This window comes from Chelonia mydas, chromosome 3, assembly GCF_015237465.2.
Source record: "Chelonia mydas isolate rCheMyd1 chromosome 3, rCheMyd1.pri.v2, whole genome shotgun sequence".
Taxonomy (NCBI): Eukaryota; Metazoa; Chordata; order Testudines; family Cheloniidae; genus Chelonia; species Chelonia mydas.
Window position 1 is genome coordinate 166,874,888 of NC_057851.1, and position 18,836 is coordinate 166,893,723.

Genomic DNA, 18,836 nt, shown 5'->3' on the forward strand with positions numbered 1-18,836 from the left:
CAGAAGCTGCAAAGTGGGCAAGAGTAGGTATTGCAATATCTTTTAATGGACCAGTGACTAGATTACAAATAATTTCAAGAAAGGCCCTTCCTCAGAACTACCGCTTGTTTGTGAAGAACAATATGCTTTCCTGTTTGTGTGTTTAGAACGCTAAATCTCTCACCTCTATTAATACCCAATGTTTTCTTAGTCCCTTCACAAGTGTCCATTAGTATATTCTAGGGTGACCAGATGTCCCGATTTTATACGGACAGTCCCAATATTTGGGGCTTTTTCTTATACAAGTGCCAATTACTCCCCACCCCCGTCCAGATTTTTCACACTTGCTGTCTGGTCACCCTAGTATGTTCCACTGTTTGCAAACAGAGTGCATTAGAAAGGAACCAGGGACAGGTCTCGGCATGTGTGAAGAAAAAGACTGGTATATACTGTTGTTAAAAGTGTGTATCACTATTTAGAAGGGTGTAGCTGAAGGAGGACCTGCAAATTAAGGGCTCAGCCCTGCAAATGTCTACCTTAGATTTTAGATTGGTGCCTTGCAACCAGCAAATCACAGTTCAGTCCCTGATTACCACTTGTTCCATAGCAAAAGTATGCTGTACCGGCCCTATTCCCAGTGTAGCTTTCCTCCTGCTCTGGCCAGCACATTGGTGTGGGAAGAGGAATATCAGCCCTGAAGCAGCTCTTCTATCCTGCTTCTTCTCCTGCCTGCATTATGATCAGCAATATAGAGAACCTGCAAAGGAGAGTGAGGAGGCATCTCCTGCACTCTTATTCACCTGCACAGGAGTATGGGCCACCGGCTCACAATTAGAGCCCTGTGGGACTACTCGCAGTAGTAAGAATTTGTAGGATCAGCCTCTAAGAAATAGCAATTTCAAGCGCCCCTTCACAGATTTTATACAGGAGTCGGGCAGGGTTATTGCATTCCCCTTTCACCCCAGTTTCATGTATATGTAAGATGCTGAAAGGGCTTTCCAGTTTCCATACATCTACATACATACATACCATTTCCATACATCTACATACATACCATCCATACATCAGGGTATGGTAGATGCATAAGGTGATGGAATAAGTAACAGAGCTCTTATACTGTTTCTAAGGATAGAGCAAGTTACAGGATGTTCTTCTGTAACATTGTTCCTATTTGCTGTTAATAAATTACCACAACCCTGGCTCACAAATGGAGCTTTTCTTCAAGAAAACCTAAAGATGCCACTCTCTGACTGCAGGTTAAAAGTACAGGCTACATAATTGGGAGAAAGAGACAGCAAGCAAAGGAGTGATCATTCAGTTGAATGCAGCTCATGAGTGATCAAATTAGTTCAACACTCCAGCGAAAAGTGGCATTTAAAGGGGATACAGCCTTCTGAACAATTTCATTTCATTTTTTTTTAAAAACAGTGTGGTACAAGCAGTTGTTATTTATCAGCTAGTAATGGGAACAAATATTGGTTTCAATAAATCACATTAACACTAAGATTCTGATATGCTTAGGGTATGTTTAAATGACAACATGAAGGTGTGATTGTAGCGTGGGTTAGCATACCAATGTTAGCTTTAATGTAGCTAGCACTGGTAACTATAAGAAGCGACTTGTCATGGCACCAGCTTCAGCATGGGCTCCCAGAGTACAAGCCCTCAAGGGATCCTGGGTGGATACTCAGACTGCTAGCCCATGCTGAAGCCTGTGCCACATCTAGAGTGCTAGTGTTACCCATGCTAGCTAACTTAAAACTAACACAGGTATGCCTACCTGGGCTATGCTCACACTTTCACTTTGCAGCATAGACATAGCCTTAGTAGTATACTCCATGACTCCTCCCACTGATGTCAGTGGGATGTCACCAGTAGAATAAGGTGCTACTCAGTGTGAGGCAGGGTATCAGAAGCTGGCTTCCCACGCCACTGGATCTCCCTGTCACCTGTCCCCCCATCCTCCTCTTCCTCATCCAGCACCTTGTCCTCAGAGTTCACTCTGGTGGCTCTTGGTGGTGGTGGTGGTGTCACCACTGAGGATTGCGTGCAGCTCCTTGTAGGAGCGTCAAGTCTGTGGCTCCGCACCAGAGCAACTATTTGCCTCCCTTGCCTTCTGGTATGCCTGCTGCAGCTCCTTGATTTTTACATGGCACGGTTGCATGTCCCTGTCATAGCCCTTCTCCATGCCCCGAGCAATCTGGCCATAGATGTTGAAGTTCCTGCAGCTGGAGCAGAGCTGTGAGTGCACAACCTCCTCTCCCCAAGACCCAGGAGATCCAACACATCCTCTGTACTCCAGGCAGAAGTGGAGCTGGCATGGTCAGCTGGGCAGTTGCTATTTTGGCTCTCCTCCCCAAGCAAACAGGAAGAACAATTTCAAAAGTTCCTGGGGCTTTAAAAGAGGAGGGGCATATACCTGTGTATCTGGCTGCAGGGCCACTGAGTTCAAAATGGTGACCAGAGCAGTCACGATGGGAATTATGGGACACCTCTTGGAGGCCACTGAGGTCAACATAAGCAACACAGGTTTCAGAGTAGCAGCCGGGTTAGTCTGTATTCGCAAAAAGAAAAGGAGTACTTGTGGCACCTTAGAGGCTAACACATTTATTTGAGCATAAGCTTTCGTGAGCTACAGCTCACTTCATTGGATGCATCGGATGCATCCGATGAAGTGAGCTGTAGCTCACGAAAGCTTATGCTCAAATAAATGTGTTAGTCTCTAAGGTGCCACAAGTACTCCTATAAGCAACACAGTGTCTTCACTGATGCTGCATCACCCTAACTACTTCAACCTAAGTGCTACACCTCTGATTTAGGTGATTTTATTAGGTCGACCTAGCAGGCAAGTTAAAGCAGCGGGAGGAGCATTGTAATGTAGAAACCTCCATAGTTAGGTCGATGTAAGCTGCCTTACATTGACCTAACTCTGTAGTGTAGACTAAGGCTTAGTGAGAGAACTGGGCTTTATCTATGCCTTATTGCTCAAAGAAGAATTTAAAAAATAACAAAGAACTTGAGCTGAACATTGGTTCTATTAAATCATGTTCACCAGGCCCTGTTTGAAGCAGTCTGGAGAGCAGAAGCGGGGGTCTTGGAGGGCCTTCTTTCATGGCGTTGAATATAGACCTAGCTTGGGGATGATTTTGCATTAGGCACAGTGCAATACTCAAGCACACAAACTAATGCGCAGGGGAGGGCACTGTGCTACGAAGGTGTCTGGTTCTCTTCCAGGTGCAAACACCAGTTCTAGCAATCTTGATGCCTGTGCAGATTTGCAAATTGTGTCAAAGGTATTTTGAGACAGCAACTGTCTCACCAGCTATTATGCCCTTGTAAGGAGCCAAGTGGGTTAAATAAATAATTTAAAAAAGACCAGCAAAGTCATTTTCTTGCCCCCAAAGTGTGAGACTTTGAATCACATCATAAATTACTGCAAAAGAAAGAGAGACTTCTGTGTGTCAGAAATGTTATCGTTCAACAATGTGTTATGTTATTCAAGCTAAAGAAGAAATGCAGAGAGGCTTTTTGACAGATGCAGAAACTCCTCGAGCAGTTAGGAAGAACCCTTTTCTAGGTTTATGTTATTATTTATCCCTTAATGAAAGAAAAGCCTTATTAATAATAACAACAAAATTTACATTTGCCCTTTAATTTGTTTTGCAGCCTGGTGGGTGGAACAACAACAACAACAAAAAAGCAGAAACCAAAAAAAAATCACAGTTTTGATTCTTTTGAGCCCATAGTCAGAAGTACCTTAGTGGTCCCTTCATGGGACAAACTAATCTGTGACAACTGTAGCTAATCTGATAAGAAGGATTGCATATATGCTAATGTGCTAATATGAGCGAGCTCAGAGCAGTCAGTGGTACTGAAAATCATTGCCTCTTGAATGGGCCCTCATAGGTAATAGCCCTGGTAACATATGCGCATTTTAACACCCGCTTAACATTGAGAGAATGCATTAGCCTTTGTTGTTTAACACAGAGAAATGATTCTAATGGTGGGAATTTCTGCCTCAAAAGCGACATTCTTTCAGATGTGATGAAATTTGTTAATGGCCCAGACAGACACATAGCAAGGAAATGAGAGGAAAATTCAGTACTGCTTTTTTAGAACCAGTTATATGCACATATACATAATGAAAATCCTCCATTTATAGCCTCTCTGAGGGAATGCACAACGGAACAATCTCAATGTGAAATGGAAGAAAAGAAAAAAGAAAGAAACATTGTGCCAGTTCCTTAGCTGGTATAAATCAGTGCAGCTGCCTTGGACTCTGTACCCAGATTTACACCAGCTGAGGATGTGGCCCAATATTTGTTCTTATATTTAACCCTGTGGGGCTGATTCATGAGTCCTGATATAGAATGGTGTAAATTACAACTCCTTACACCGGCCTGCCCCACTGCACCACAGGGAGATTCACTCTGAGGAAGAATAGGCACTCTTGGGGGGTAGGGAGATTAGTTTTAAGTTAAGGCTGGGTCCCCCGTAAGCCCTGTAGATGAGGCTGCTGAGGGGATGCACTGAAGCAGTGCACTCCCCCTCCCTCCCTGTCCTGGCTCTGCTATCTTTCTAGCCAACATTGCTCACCTGCCTGGGGTATGCTAATCACCGCTCTCCGGGCACAACTGCCCCCCTTAGACCAGTGTAGACTCTGTGCCCAATTTTCCATGGTTCTTCACCGTGTGTAGACCTGCACCACAGGGCAACGTGAGTATAAAACACTAGTAAATCAGAATGGTAGAGTATTAAACCCACTGTGCACTGGGGTAAAGGACAGCACAGCTCTTCCATAGCGCTTTTCATCTGCAACTCTCAAAATGCTTTATTAACCCTGCTTTACAGCTGGGGAAACAATTATACTTGTGCAAGGGAAACACTTCTGGAGAGTTTTCATTTCAATAAGGGAGGGTAGAGGTGACTGTGATGGTGGAGATGGGTGGGAGTGGGGGAGGTTTCTAAATGACATAGGCCAGAATCTGGCCCTAGCTCTGTCCCGTTTTTACGGCCATAGCTGTGCACAGAGCTATAAAGCTGCTTAATCTGCCACCTGGGGAATCCTTCAATGCCAGGGGAATTACAGACCAGGTATAACTGGTCCTTCACACAGTTCCCAGGACAGCGGCCATGTCAGGGGTGCGACTGTTTAACAAAACATGGCAGGGAGTCAGATAGGTGAAAGAGAAGTTAACGGAATACAAATAATTTCATCACTAGAATAATTATTTGAATCCAGCCCAGGGCAATCATGATTAGCAAGGGCCCTGGCTTTGAAGTTCAGGACCAGTTTCCCAATGTTTATAGATGTTCAGATCTCCAGGATTTGGACCATCCCATTAGAGAAGTAGGGGTCAGTCACAAAGTATGGCTCCAGAGTTACCCAGGTGTTCCTGATCCAGCATAAGAATATAAGAATGGCCATACTGGGCCAGACCAATGGTCCTTCTAGCCCAGAATCCTGTCTGCCAGATGCTTCAGAGGGAATGAACAGAACAGGGCAATTATCACGTGATCCATCCCCTGTCATCCAGTCCCACCTTCTGGCAGTCACAGTTTTAATGTAAGTGACATACCCCACGGTGGTGTTGTAAGGCTTTAACTGATGCCATGTAAGACTTAGGGACCCTGCTAAGCAGTATTATTTTGCTATCTTGGTCTTGTTTTATTTTCCTCAACTCAGAAGGTGATAGAGAGCCAGAATGACCTTTCTGATCATTTCCAAATGTGTAAATGGCAAGTTCTCATTGCTTCCTTTCCACTTTGTTGCCTTTATGGATGCTATTTTCCTTTCCAGTTTTGAATACATAACAATTGCCCCCTACTGAACAGTGACAACATTTCCTCCCAGAGGAAGTTCTGGGAAGGAAGGTCACACATAAACTTCCACTCAGTACAATAGAGCAGACCAGAAACGTGGCCATTTTTTCAGGGCCTGGGTGAGGCTAACGTTGTCTTCCTGCTCGTGTAGTTCAGTGCTTATCGCGGTCCTGTTTCCCTGTAATTTAAATGTTTGCACAGCTTCTTGTTCATTTATATTTTTTCTCCTACAGTGCAGATGTAGCCCGTTTTCCTGTTGCTGTGGAACACAGCCACATTTGCAAACAGTGTTACATAAATGACCATCTGTGCTTTAAAAAAATGCTGATACGCAGGACTACAGTGTGAGAATTTTAGCTAATTGGAAATTTTTTTGCTCTTAATACTTCTGATACTTCTTGATAATCAAGGCAAAATGTAGAATCTCCTTGTTTCACAGTACATCATGGACAGCAACCATTGCCACTCGCAGGAAATCGAACCTTGGAGAATATTTAAGCAAACCCGGTATGAATTTCACCTGGCATGCTTTACATATAAAATTTACCCATGGTATACAGGGCCTCTGAAGTGATTTTCTTAACACTTAAGCCTTGCAGAAAACTGTGTGATCATGTAGTTAAAGACCATACCTAATGGATAGGCACAAGGGGGCCAATTAAGGTAGCACAGGCCACCTTAATTCTGGAATTTCCTAATTTTTGAGTGCTTGATTTTGTAATCTTAATAATGTTCTTTTATTATAGTTTAAGTGTATTTTCCTCAGTTTCTAAAAAGCAAACTGAAAAAAAAACCCAGAAGTTCCAGCATGTGGCATCATAATAACACACACATGGGTCATCAGCAGAGTTGGAACCTTTAGTTCCACAGTATAGACCTTTGCCTCTTGAGGGAACATAGTAACACACAGCAGTAGTAGGTTGTCATCCTCTATGCTGACTAGCACTAGAAGGGTTAGGACACTTTGCCATTGGGGTTCACAGCTACTAGCTGACAGCAGAAGAATTGTGAGGCTCAGGAATCACAGATTCCATTTTAGGCTCTAGAGGCATGGGTGCTGGAACTAGAGGTGCGGGGGGTGCTGCAGCACCCCCCGGCTTGAAGTGGTTTCCATTGTACACAGGGTTACATTTTAGTTCTGCACCCGCACTATAAAAATTGTTCCAGCACCCCTATCTAGAGGTGAGTGTGTCTCATGGGCACAGACTCCTCTGCATACTCCCAGCAAGTATGACCCCTTCTGCCTTGTCTCCTCTAACCTAGTTGTCCCAGTCCTGTCTATTCCCTCTCTCCCAACTTGTCATCCCAGGCCAGTTATCATCATTTGGTCTCGGACTTCTCCCAGCTACTGACTCCTAGTACCCCCATTCTCCCCATCTCCTTTCCCAGCTAGTCCCAGTCTCCCTCCTCCAATTCACAGTAAGTTTCCCTCTCCCTCCTCCTGGCAGCTTACACTCCTAGTCTCCCTCCACCCCAGACTCCTTTTGGAAATTTACTCCCCGCACAGGCCTGTATGTCTGGCTCTTGTTCCCGCTGCATTCAAATCAGGCAGCTTTCTCCACCACATTGTCTAGGTACAGCAGGGGGACAATTAGAGCACAGAAAAGACAGGCTCTCTGCTCTGTTCAGGTACTCAGACTTGGATCCAGCATTTCCCACAGCAGCCCAGACCTGCAATTGCAGAGAAAGTCCTGTTCAGCCCCAGGCTGAAACATGTGTGGTATCAACAGACTCTTCAGAGAATTCAGCAGCTAAAATTTAAGGAATTTCTACTGAGCATGGGCAAAGTGTGATTTTTTTTCAAAGGCTTATAAGTAGGCCAAAGTGGTCAGTTTTTCATGGGGATGACAAGAGGCACATCCCTGACAAAAAGGCCACCACCTACAACAAAAGTTTAAGTCCCTGCTTCAACACAAGGGGGCCACTAGAGATTTTCAAAGAAAAGTTGGCCCGTTATTTTTTTTAGCATGGGGAAAATATGCTGTATTCTTGGAAATGGCTGATTCGGTTTGTTGGGGGGCAGGGGGGAAGAAAGCCTGAGGCAGATATCCAGCATGGAAAATTTCAGCCCAATCAGTTAAATATTAGCAAAGTTATAAGCAACCAAAAACAGGGTCACATAATGGCTAGTGCTGGGCAATCTTAACAACAGGGGGGACTACCAGCCTCATCTATGATATGCGTGTGTACACACACACTTTCCAAATATAGGTGCCGAAAGTGTACTCACAAAATAAGCACATTCATGGGTCAACAAGAAAAGTGTCACAAAGGAAACATTTGTGGATGTAAAACAGCTAATTGCACGCACAAAAGAGAACTTGTAAACTTACAAACACTAAATGTTTATACATGTGTGGCCTGTTGCATGGTTTTTCTCATGCATATTTGTGCTTTGCATATACAGTTCTCTCTCTGGCCCTACACAATACACGTGCACATTTGCAGGTGCCTGTGTTCAAAATGTAGCCCACTGAGTCTTGTTCATTAGTGACTGAAATTCTGGCAAATGGTTTTGAGCACTTCTAGAGAAACTATCCCATTGCCACATTATGTGAAAGATTTTCATGAGTTACAGAACTCGATTGTGTTCATTCATAAATAAACAGCATTAATACTACATACAGCAAGTAATCATGACAAGGAGGAGAGATTGTTTCCTACGTTCAAAGCTAGACCTGAGCAATTCGATTTAAATCTCACAGGTAGAAAAAAATCTACTTTAGTTTCTTTCCCCCACTCCTCACCCCACAGACTAAGAGGTTTGTAGCCTCAGGGAAAGAATGTGGCCCTTTACACACTTCCTGAAAACTAAACAGTTGACACACACATACCTATTATTACTACACAGTATTTGTGGCACAATATTCCACACAATATTTGTGGCATTCCTTTTTTTGTTGAATTGAACAAGAGTTCTTTCTGACTTAGTTATGCAAGTTTCATCCCCTTGCCTAGTAGACCTTATAAAAAACTATTTGCCATGCCCATAGGAGAACAGACAAATTGATGTGCCGTCCTTTAAATAAGATTTCCCTGCCTTGCATTACCAGAAGAATTATTTTAGAGTAACATCAGGCATGCTCGATAAGCAGTTCAGTAAAAATAATGGAGCTCAAATGTCACAGTCAGTCATTTGCCTCTACTTCAGAATAAATATTTTGCCACTTACAGAGGACTCATTGGACATAAATCCTTCACTCCATCATGAAGCATCTGGTAAGAAGGTAAGCATTCTGTAGAAACATTACCTTTTCTAAAGCAACATGGATGTTCTTTATTTCTTTCTGGAAATACAGAGAGCATCTGAAAGTAGTTAGTAGCTCAACTACCATATTTGCTGAGACAGCAAAAAAAAAAAAAAAAAGGAACCTGGAAATATCCCAGAAGGGCTGAGGTTTCCGTTAATTAGTCAATTCCCAGAGCACTGCTTGTATTGACAGGGTTCCCTTATTGTTCGGTTTCCCTGGTTAACAAGAGAAAACAGCACAAAATATAAATATGTACATTTAAACAGCTCAGAAATGGCCAAGGGGATGGGGCTGTGTGGAAGCTGCAGCTGAGCAAATGAATATACAGGGCCTGATTCAGAGCTCACTTTCTCCGGTGTAAATGCGAACTGAATAAAATCCTGAAGATCAAAGTAATCCAAGCTCCATTTTCTTTTCTCCTAAAGGGGATTTCATTCAGACTGTTGAAAGCTAGCAACTAAACTAGATCTAGTGAAAGGCAAGTCTAATTGCTTTCCTTTAGAGTCTTGGATATTAGAATGATTAGAGTCAGTCCAGTGGGCCCCAGCTCATGCAGATGAGGAAGGGCAAGGGTGCCAGAAAGCTGCCCTAAAGAGGGGGCAGTTAAGAATTCCCCCATCACTGAGGAATCCTTGAGTAGCACAACCTGGTCGAGCTGGCTCTATGCCACTCCCTACCCCGGTGTAGGGGGCGGTTACGAGGTCTGGGTAGGGGTTAAGGTGGAGTGCATGGCTCTCAGCCAGTATCACTGGCTGCAGGCAATATAACTTGGAGCAGTTTTAGGGTTGCTTTAAGTTATGCTAGGGGTCAGTATGCCCAATGGCTTAGCCAAGATTTGGGGAAAGAGAATTGTGCTGTAGATCCCTCACCCTTACACCTCTGAGTGCACACTCAGTGCAGCTGAGAGCTGCGCACATTATTTATATAGTGGCACTGGTGCGTGTGGTATTTTATAGGTATGTAAGAATACAAGGCTCCTGGCTTGAACAGCTTACAATCCTGGTCCCGGGTCCTGTGAGTTGCTAATTTGCCTCTTGCAAGGTCCTACTGAATGACAAGATCAGGTCCAATGCTGGCTGAGGTATAGACAAAGGTGTGGGGGAGAATCTGGATGTAATACTGAAGAATTGTGTTTGGCATGTGTCTTGTTAGTTCCAAGGAGGTTTGTTCTTCTGTTATATTTTATACGTGTATTGAAATGCTATTGAAACTTTAGGTATGAGGCATGAGAGAGGCATTGCCAGTGAGCAGTTCAAATCTAAATAAAAGAATGAGTTTCGAGGAGGATTTGAAGGAGCTCCTGCCTTATATTGAACCTTCAAGGAAAAAGCCTCTTTTTAAGTGGTATAAGGAGATATGCGTTCAGCACAGCTCACATTGAAGGGGTTCTGCATAAAGGACCTGATCCAAAGCCCAGCAAAGTCAATTTGAGTCTTTCCATTGATTTCAGTGGGCTTTGGATCAAGCCCTAGCTGCCAACCCAGTGTGTGACATTCAACCACAATCAACATTTAACCTAGAACAATCCACTCAAATGCATAGTACTCTAAGTAATATCTATCTATATTCTTACATCTGGATCTGTTTCTGAACAAAAAAATTAGCTATTATTTTTCCCAAATGAGTTCATCCAGTCCTGGTTTTAAAAAATAAAAAGCATTAAAGATTTCTGGGGTGATATTTCCAAAAGTGAGTTAGAATTATTTGGAGAGGGAAGAATGGAGGAATGGGGTGTGAACACCCTTTAGCTAAACTAATCTAAACTAGTTTGATTGTAAATTGTGTCAAATCATTTCCCCAAGCTGAGACTTCCATATGCCAGTTTTTTAGCCTGGGTCTAATACTTACAGTCCTGTTATAAAACTCCAAGTAAAGGATCTAATGTGGAACTTTTGACACAACATTAATCCAGGCTGCAAAACCTGAGCTGCTAGCCTCTCTGTTTCTTGTGCTAGTCAATGAAAAGTCACTTCCTATATGAGCGGTGAGGCACAGAATTACTGCAATCCTAAAATGACCTTAATTAAACCACAATCTTCTCATATCCTCTTGTTTTTTTCTGGGATGAAATTTCAAAGAACCAATGCATTGAAACTAAAAAAGTAATTAACCAGCTGGCTCTTATTACTCTTATGGCTTAATCCTGAGAGCACCCTGTATCCTCACTGAAAGCCAGGAGCATGGAAGGCACTTAGTACCTCACAAGATGTGCACACCACCATATGGGATTTGGCCCTTGAGGATCTGGGCCGTAGTCCTTGCTGCTTTGTTTTTCTCTTATTGTCCAAAAGTACGCACAAGCCCCTTCATTATTTTGCTTTTTAACTTTGTTTCTGGGATTTCAGGTAAAGCTCTCAAAATTATGATTCTCACAGTAGATTTAATAAGAATTACATTAATTCTAATGAATTGGTTCAATAACTATGTAATCAATGTATCGATTGATTACATAGGCAGTATTCCTCTGAAATTAAGATTAATTATCATTTTAATATACAATATATACCTGCTATAGAAATACTTGCTTAAATAGATTGCCTACCTATGTCATTAATTTACTATCAATGACTTCTAAAAGCCTATTACTTAGGGATTGCCAACTATGTGTTGTTTTACTTAAAAGACTATTGGTATTATTATTATTAATTAACATAGAATAATTGTCTCATTAACTCTAAATTAGATGTGCATCTGGGAATCTTAATACATTTAGGACCAGATCCTTGAGCCCCCTTAGAAGATCTGGCCCTAAATTAGTTCATGCACTAAATTAAAACCAGACATATATTATTTGCATTACGGTAGCAGTTAGGCGCTCCAGACAAGATCTGTACCTTATTGTAGAAGGTGCTGTACAGATACATAGCCTCTGCCCTGAAGAGTTTCTGATCTAAAGAGATCAGACAGACAAAGAAAGGATATCATCACCATTTTAATAGCTGGGTAACGAAGGTACAAAGATTAAGTGATTTGTCCCAGACACGCAGGGAGCTTTTGGCAGAACCAAGAATCAAACCCAGATCTGGTGCTTTAAGTACAAGACCATATTACAATACCAGCTGACTTCTACATAGCTATTAGCTCCTTGGCATTATGTTCAAATAATTCTTTAGTGGGTAAAGGAACAACCAGTCCATTAAAGTCAATGGAAAGACTCCCCCAGACACCAATTAAAATTACATTTAGACCTAACTTGGAGGTTTCTGTGCATGAAAAGCTGGCAGGATCAGACCAATAGTTCTATTGCTGTGTACTGTGTAATACCTTCCAATTCTGTTTTACTTATTTCCTATGGGAATTCTTGCAGTTAGGTTGCCTGTTCAAAAAGAAATGTGTTTTAAAAACTCACTTAAAATATAGCATGCATCTTCCCTCCAGCAGTCAACATCACTTTCCGTTGATCAGTAGACTCTGGCAATGAAAGCTTGCGCCTCTCATAAATTGTAGTAAATTGTGTGCTGGTGGCCGATCCATTGTTTATATGATTAGTCACTCTTTGACTAATATAAGGGGTAGATATATCATTTTATACATTTCAGATAAACTCAGTTTGTTTTCTCGTGGTTGATGATGACCAGTTATCTATAAACCAGGCTAATTTTATTTCCTAGAAGACTTTTTCCAAAATTCCAACATCATTCAGAATGAACAAAAGCTTTTTCTTTTTCTTCCTTTCTTTTAAAAGGAGGGGATTGGTTGTACTGAACTAACAAAACTTGAGCTGAACTAGAGCTTTATAATAAAACTTGTGACTAGTTCTGGGACCCAAGCCAAAAATCAAACCAAATGCACACTTTATAGGGGTGAAAGGTTTTACTGGCCAGTCTGGTTCTTCTCCAAAATGGATTCATTTCACATGTAAAAGTAAATGGAAACAAACATTAGTGGTACCATTAAAACTGCCATTCCCCCCACCTCTCAACCTTCTTTGGAATAAGCCAAAGAAAGAAATCTGCATGCAAAAGAATCAGAGGTGGGAGGGATAACAATACCAAACCACATTACATCTCTCTCTTGAAATTCCAGTCAGCCCACTGAGACCTCCTTATAATTATTTACAAAATTTGTTATTGATTTCTAGGGAGAAGGGCCCAGACAAACAAAAACCAAAAAGGATCAGTAATTATAAAAAGATGCTTTGTGTTCCCCTTCAGTCTTCTTTTTCTTCGTAGCACTAAGCAAGCACTAGGCAGCACAATGATTCATTGGAGTGTGCCTGATCATCACTTTGGATCCAGTCCTGAAGTCTCCCACTCAGTTCTGACTGGGGCACAGCTCCCCCTGATGTCAATGGGAGTTGTGCCTAAATAAGCTGTGATGTGTTGGAGTAGGCTCCTGGGGCCCCTTGCTAAAAGTTACATTGTGCACACTGCTAACCTATGGGAAAGCATGTGTGTATTTTTGTTGCCTCTTCCAGCTCCCATTCATTTGTTTGTTTCATCCACTGATTGCATCTTGTAATTAACCAAGATTGTAAGCTACTTAAGCAGGGACTGTTTCCTTGCTACATGTTCGTACAAGACATACGTCCCCGATCTCTGATCTCTGGATACTACTGTAATAAAATAATAAACAACTAAAATAAATAGAAGGGATTGTTGACATGCTTTTCCCAAACTCTGATGGAATTTCCCTGTCTCTCTGGGAAGTGAGTGTTAAAGCCTCTCTAGCAGGCTGGCTTTTCCTAGGAATTGTTAAGAATCCTTCTGAAAACAAATGTGTACCTTCTGGAGTGGATCAGTTTGTACCAAATGACAATTATCTTTAAAAAAAATTAAAATGGGAAGTTGCTCTTTAGGAGGCGTTTTCCCCCCACCATGCTTGTCCTCCTCTAAATTCCACAAGCTGAGGTCTGTATTACACTATCCACACACTCTGTACATACATTTAAGAACCAAAGTGTAAACATTACTAGCACGTGATTCTTAATGCATTGATTTGCCAAGTAGTCATGCCCCCTTTCCTCGTTATGTTTATGAGAAAGGGCTTTTGTTGTTGTTGAACTGAATATATTCAATGAATGGTTACTCACCATTGGGGCACAAGATTTATCACAGGGTAAAGTAAGAAGTATCTGTGCAAGCACACTGTTGAAATTCTTCACCACCCATCACAGTAAAGACTTCAAAACTACGTTCTTCGTACCTACGTGCATGAAGACAAGATAATGCTTAACATCAGGGGGGTTTTTAACATGTGCATTTTGATTCGAACCACCTGATTATCTACATAATAGAAGAAAGATACTTTGTTGATGACTACCTGTGTTCAGTGCCCAAAGGACTCTGACTATCTCAGAGACAGGTTCCAATCTCCAGGCTTTAGGGGCCCATTTAATCAGCTGCCCTTGCCACTTCTACAGCTGGATTTTTGGAATCGAGTCAGGAGAGAAGCAGCTTAAAACAAAAGTAGGCCATGAGCACAAATGTGAGACAGCTGAGCATCCAGCACTGGTACTATATAGTACATTTCTATTCCTTTTGGCCTCAGAAGCTAAAGGCACACAGAGAAAATTGCATCTACAAAAGCAAAAAAAGGTGCATTATTGTGCCAGCCATAGTTTAATATCACTTCAGTCTGGCAGGCACATCAGACTGATGTCCTATAAAGCAACTCTCTTTAATTTAACCCAGGTATTCACTGCATAACCATAGGGACATACGCATGTTCACCTTTCATTTAGCTCAGATATATTACTTGTGACTCATTTTCACAAGGTCTTTTGGCTCAAATATGACATAAAATAATTCTTGGAGTCAATAGCAGGAATACTCTTGTTGCCAACCTCATCTTACCTCATTTTACCTTCACTAGCTAAATTGGATCAACTGAATAACAGTAAATGACCTAAGGCAGGATGACAGCAAAAATTTAAAAAAGAAAAGAAAAAAAAGACGACCTGGAGAGAAGAGGGGAGATCCAGTACAAGCAGAGATTCATGCAATGAGCAAGGCTGAGAGACAAACAAATAGCAAAGCCTTGGGAAAGAATGCGACAACACCAACAAGGAAGAGAAAAGTCACATGATGCTACAAACATTCCTTCTTAACAAATGTGATTTAAGAGTGTCAGAGACTCAATGTTCAGGTCAGACCTCAAATGAACAGTAGCAAGACAACAAGAATTCGAGTCCAGGGGTTCTGTCCCTTCTCCCTACCTTTTGTTGTTGTCTTATGAAATTGATGGCCCAGATTCTCTTGGCCAGCTTCTGGACCAGGAAGGCAATAAAGCCTGCTTGATGTTTCCCTCAATTTTTCGGTTGATCCTTGGTGTAAATTACAGTAGCCTTAAGGTTGTTCTGATTTACAACCAGCTGCCCCACGTGAAACATAAAAATTGCCAGACTGGATGAGACCCAAGATCCATCTAGTCCAGTATCCTATCTCCAACGGAGGTCAGTACCAGGTGCTTCAAAGGAAGGTGTAAGAACTCTTCAGTAAGCAGATGTGAGCTAATCTGCCTCTGTACCCCCATTTGGTCTCACCCTGATCTCTACAAATTGGAGACTGGCTTAGGCCCTGAAGCATAAGGTTTAGAATTCCATCCAAAATTTTTGTTATAATGAATTATAAAATTCTTGATAAGGGTGGCAGGCTATGATGCAGAGGTGGAGCTGCAAGGTGCCCCATGTGGTAGTGTGTCTAGGGTTTGAGACTTCCTTAATGGATCCCTGGTGACAGACAATACTGCCTTTGGGCCTGCTTGGGAATGAGCCAGTGAGTAAGAGGTGAAAGGCTCTATATTTCAGCAGCAATCTCTGAACCAGCCAGTCTTCAGAACACAAAACTGTTTGAAGATATATACACATGCTCCTCTATTTTGGAGCTATCCACCTCAGAAACCAAGATGAAAGGCTTTCAAGGAATCTTTGATTTCATGGGAGAGAGGGCTCTCTGGATGGACAGTGTTGTGTAGCACAAAACCACAGCCCTGTGGGCTGCCTATTTGAAAAAGGCCCAGTACTAAGTGATCATCCTGAGTAACCTGCTTTTGTTGCTGCTTATGTATTTACGTTCTCCTTCCAGTCTCTTTCTCCTTATCTTGGCTGAGGTTGAAGTCATTAGTAGAGAGTTAGTAGATCCTGACATGAAGTTTGCATTCTGGTTGTCTGCCTCATTTCTGTGGTATAGACAAGAGAGAGAGTTTTCAGTCTCTGTGCCATGTGCAACCACAGCCAAATCTGTAAGTTGCATCTTTTATACACTCAGCAAAATGCATTTTTCTTCTGAAAAATAGCCATTTAGTGCTCTTGCCTCTATCAGGGAGTCTGTCCTTCAGTCACTACCTGGGTGTGTCGCACATTAGCGTCTCTGGGAGCTGTGTGAGTTAGCAAGAGCAAAATGGCTTCTCTGTGGCAAGATGTTGTATGCTCCGTGTGTGCCAAATATGACCTTTTTTAAACAGAGCACTTTGCATTAAATATTTCCAATGATGAGACAATAGCATCTCAGGAAATAATTCTAGAATCTGTCCCCATCTCAGGGGATAATTCTCCACCTGAGAGTCACATAGGGCCTTATTTTCAAAAGGTCTGAGCACATACAGCTCCAGCTGAAGTCAATGGGAACTGCTGGAACTAGGCCCATATTTCTCTATGAAATCATGCACAGAAATGTGAAAGCAAAGTAAGAGGTAACAAAATTACTTCTCCCATTCTTGCCCTAAGAGTTCCTTTCCCTCCCAGCCCATTTCTACAGTTACACTGCTAAATAATTCCTAAGGCTTTTGATGTTTCTCCAGATAGGATGTATGTGTTTGGATTTGATGTACATTCCAGATTGCCCTGTGAGTATTTGGTTTAGAAGATGCACACAGCACCCTGAGGCATCAAAGAAAAATGTTCAAACAGTCGAGCAACCCACAAGGCTGCCTCATCAAGGAAACCTTGGCTGTCGTTAAAAGTAGATTGATGCTACAACACATCTCCACGTGTTAGTAACAAGCAATGGGGAAAAAGCAAGAGGATGAAGGAATCAAAAAGACAAGGCACTAGTAGTCTGCTCTCTAAATCTGTAGCTCTTGAGTTCAGTATGTATGGAAACAATTTGTTAAGAGAGAGACAGGGAGAGATTACATTTCTTCAAGGAAAGAAGAAAAATCCAGTTTATCATGCATCGACTTCCTTCTCCTTTCTCTTCTTCCTCATGGAGACACTCTTCATCTCGAGAGAGCTTCAGCATAACTTCAGGGTTTGTTTCAGCTTTATGACTATTCTTCCGATGGTTTTACTCTAGATTCCCATGCCAGATCCTTGAGCTGATTAGCTTGTGGGCTGCTAGTGTCAGACGTGGTTAGTGAAGAAAAAAAAATAGCTGACAGCCCATCATCACTGGTTGAGATCTTGATTACTGTTTGGGTACAAACAGCAACATGCTCCCTGCTCCTTACAAATGTTTTCAGTCACACAAGGCATGTTCTAATGCTAAGATAATGAATGTGAATATAGCCTGTCTAGAAGAGAGGAGCTGCTGAAGAAATGAAAAACAGGTAAAGCCACAATGTGGTGCTGCGGGGGCCGGGGGGGGGGGGTGCAAATTCTGAAACACTGACTTGTTTTTTATTCAGACCTCACTCAGGCAAAACCTGTGGGAGATTATCTGCAGAACGTTTGAACAAAGACTGAGGATTTGCCACGTTGTGTCTCTTCAATGGATTCCTACTTAAATGCTTTTTAGTGTCAACAAAATATTCTACTAACAAGAATAAAGACATAGGGACAGATCCTCAGATGGTATAAATTGTCCATTTGGAGATATGGCAATTTACACTAGCTAAGGACCTCCCCCTAATGTACATAGATAGCTTTGTTAGCAGATTAATAAAAGTTGTTTTTTCTTTGAGTTCAAGAGCAATATAAAACTCAGGTTCTGGTCTGTGTCCTTCCTGGAGCTGGTCAGTAAAAGGTTATTTTTCCCACTGCAGATTTTGATTACAGAAAGAATAGAAGGAAATCCATTTTGTCAAAGTTTTCAATGGAAGTTTTTGGACTTTTAACTGACAAACTGAAAACCCCCAAACTGAAAATTTTTTGGCCCAAAATTTTAAAGGCTTTTCAGTTTGCTAACAATTGTTTTTTTAATTTCAAGAACAGTAGACACTTTCAATACACTGAAAACTGAAGAGATGACAAAACCCTAACACTTTGTTTGCCTTTGATTTGTAGGCCCTACTAGAGCCTGATCCTGTAACTCTTACTCAGCCAGGGTCATTACAGGTCTGTCACAAGGAAGGGAGCCGTGTGTAGCTGTGGTTGGTACATTGCTTTCTTCCATGACTGGCTGCGGGAGTCCCAGAAGATGTAATGCAGAAGCTCGACTGATTCTATCTGAACCTACAGGAGTGCCTAAAGAAAGGATAGGAGTACTTGTGGCACCTTAGAGACTAACCAATTTATTTGAGCATAAGCTTTCGTGAGCTACAGCTCATTTCATCAGATGCATACTGTGGAAAGTGTAGAAGATCTTTTTATATACACACAAAGCATGAAAAAATACCTCCTCCCACCCCACTCTCCTGCTGGTAATAGCTTATCTAAAGTGATCACTCTCCTTACAATGTGTATGATAATCAAGTTGGGCCATTTCCAGCACAAATCCAGGTTTTCTCACCCCCCCCCCCCACACACACACACACAAACCCAGCAGGAGAGTGGGTTTGTGTGGGGCCGGGGGTGAGAAAACCTGGATTTGTGCTGGAAATGGCCCAACTTGATTATCATACACATTGTAAGGAGAGTGATCACTTTAGATAAGCTATTACCAGCAGGAGAGTGGGGTGGGAGGA

The 18,836-nt window shown here is 42.1% G+C and overlaps 1 long non-coding RNA gene across 1 annotated transcript in view; it reads right to left on the minus strand.

Annotated features, from left to right (window-relative positions):
• Positions 1 to 18,836, minus strand: part of LOC122465207 — a 52,724-nt gene that overhangs the window by 26,711 nt on the left and 7,177 nt on the right. Inside the window, exon 2 of the long non-coding RNA XR_006289875.1 lies at positions 14,086 to 14,198. This is a non-coding gene — a long non-coding RNA (uncharacterized LOC122465207). The remainder of the gene's footprint in view (positions 1 to 14,085; positions 14,199 to 18,836) is intronic.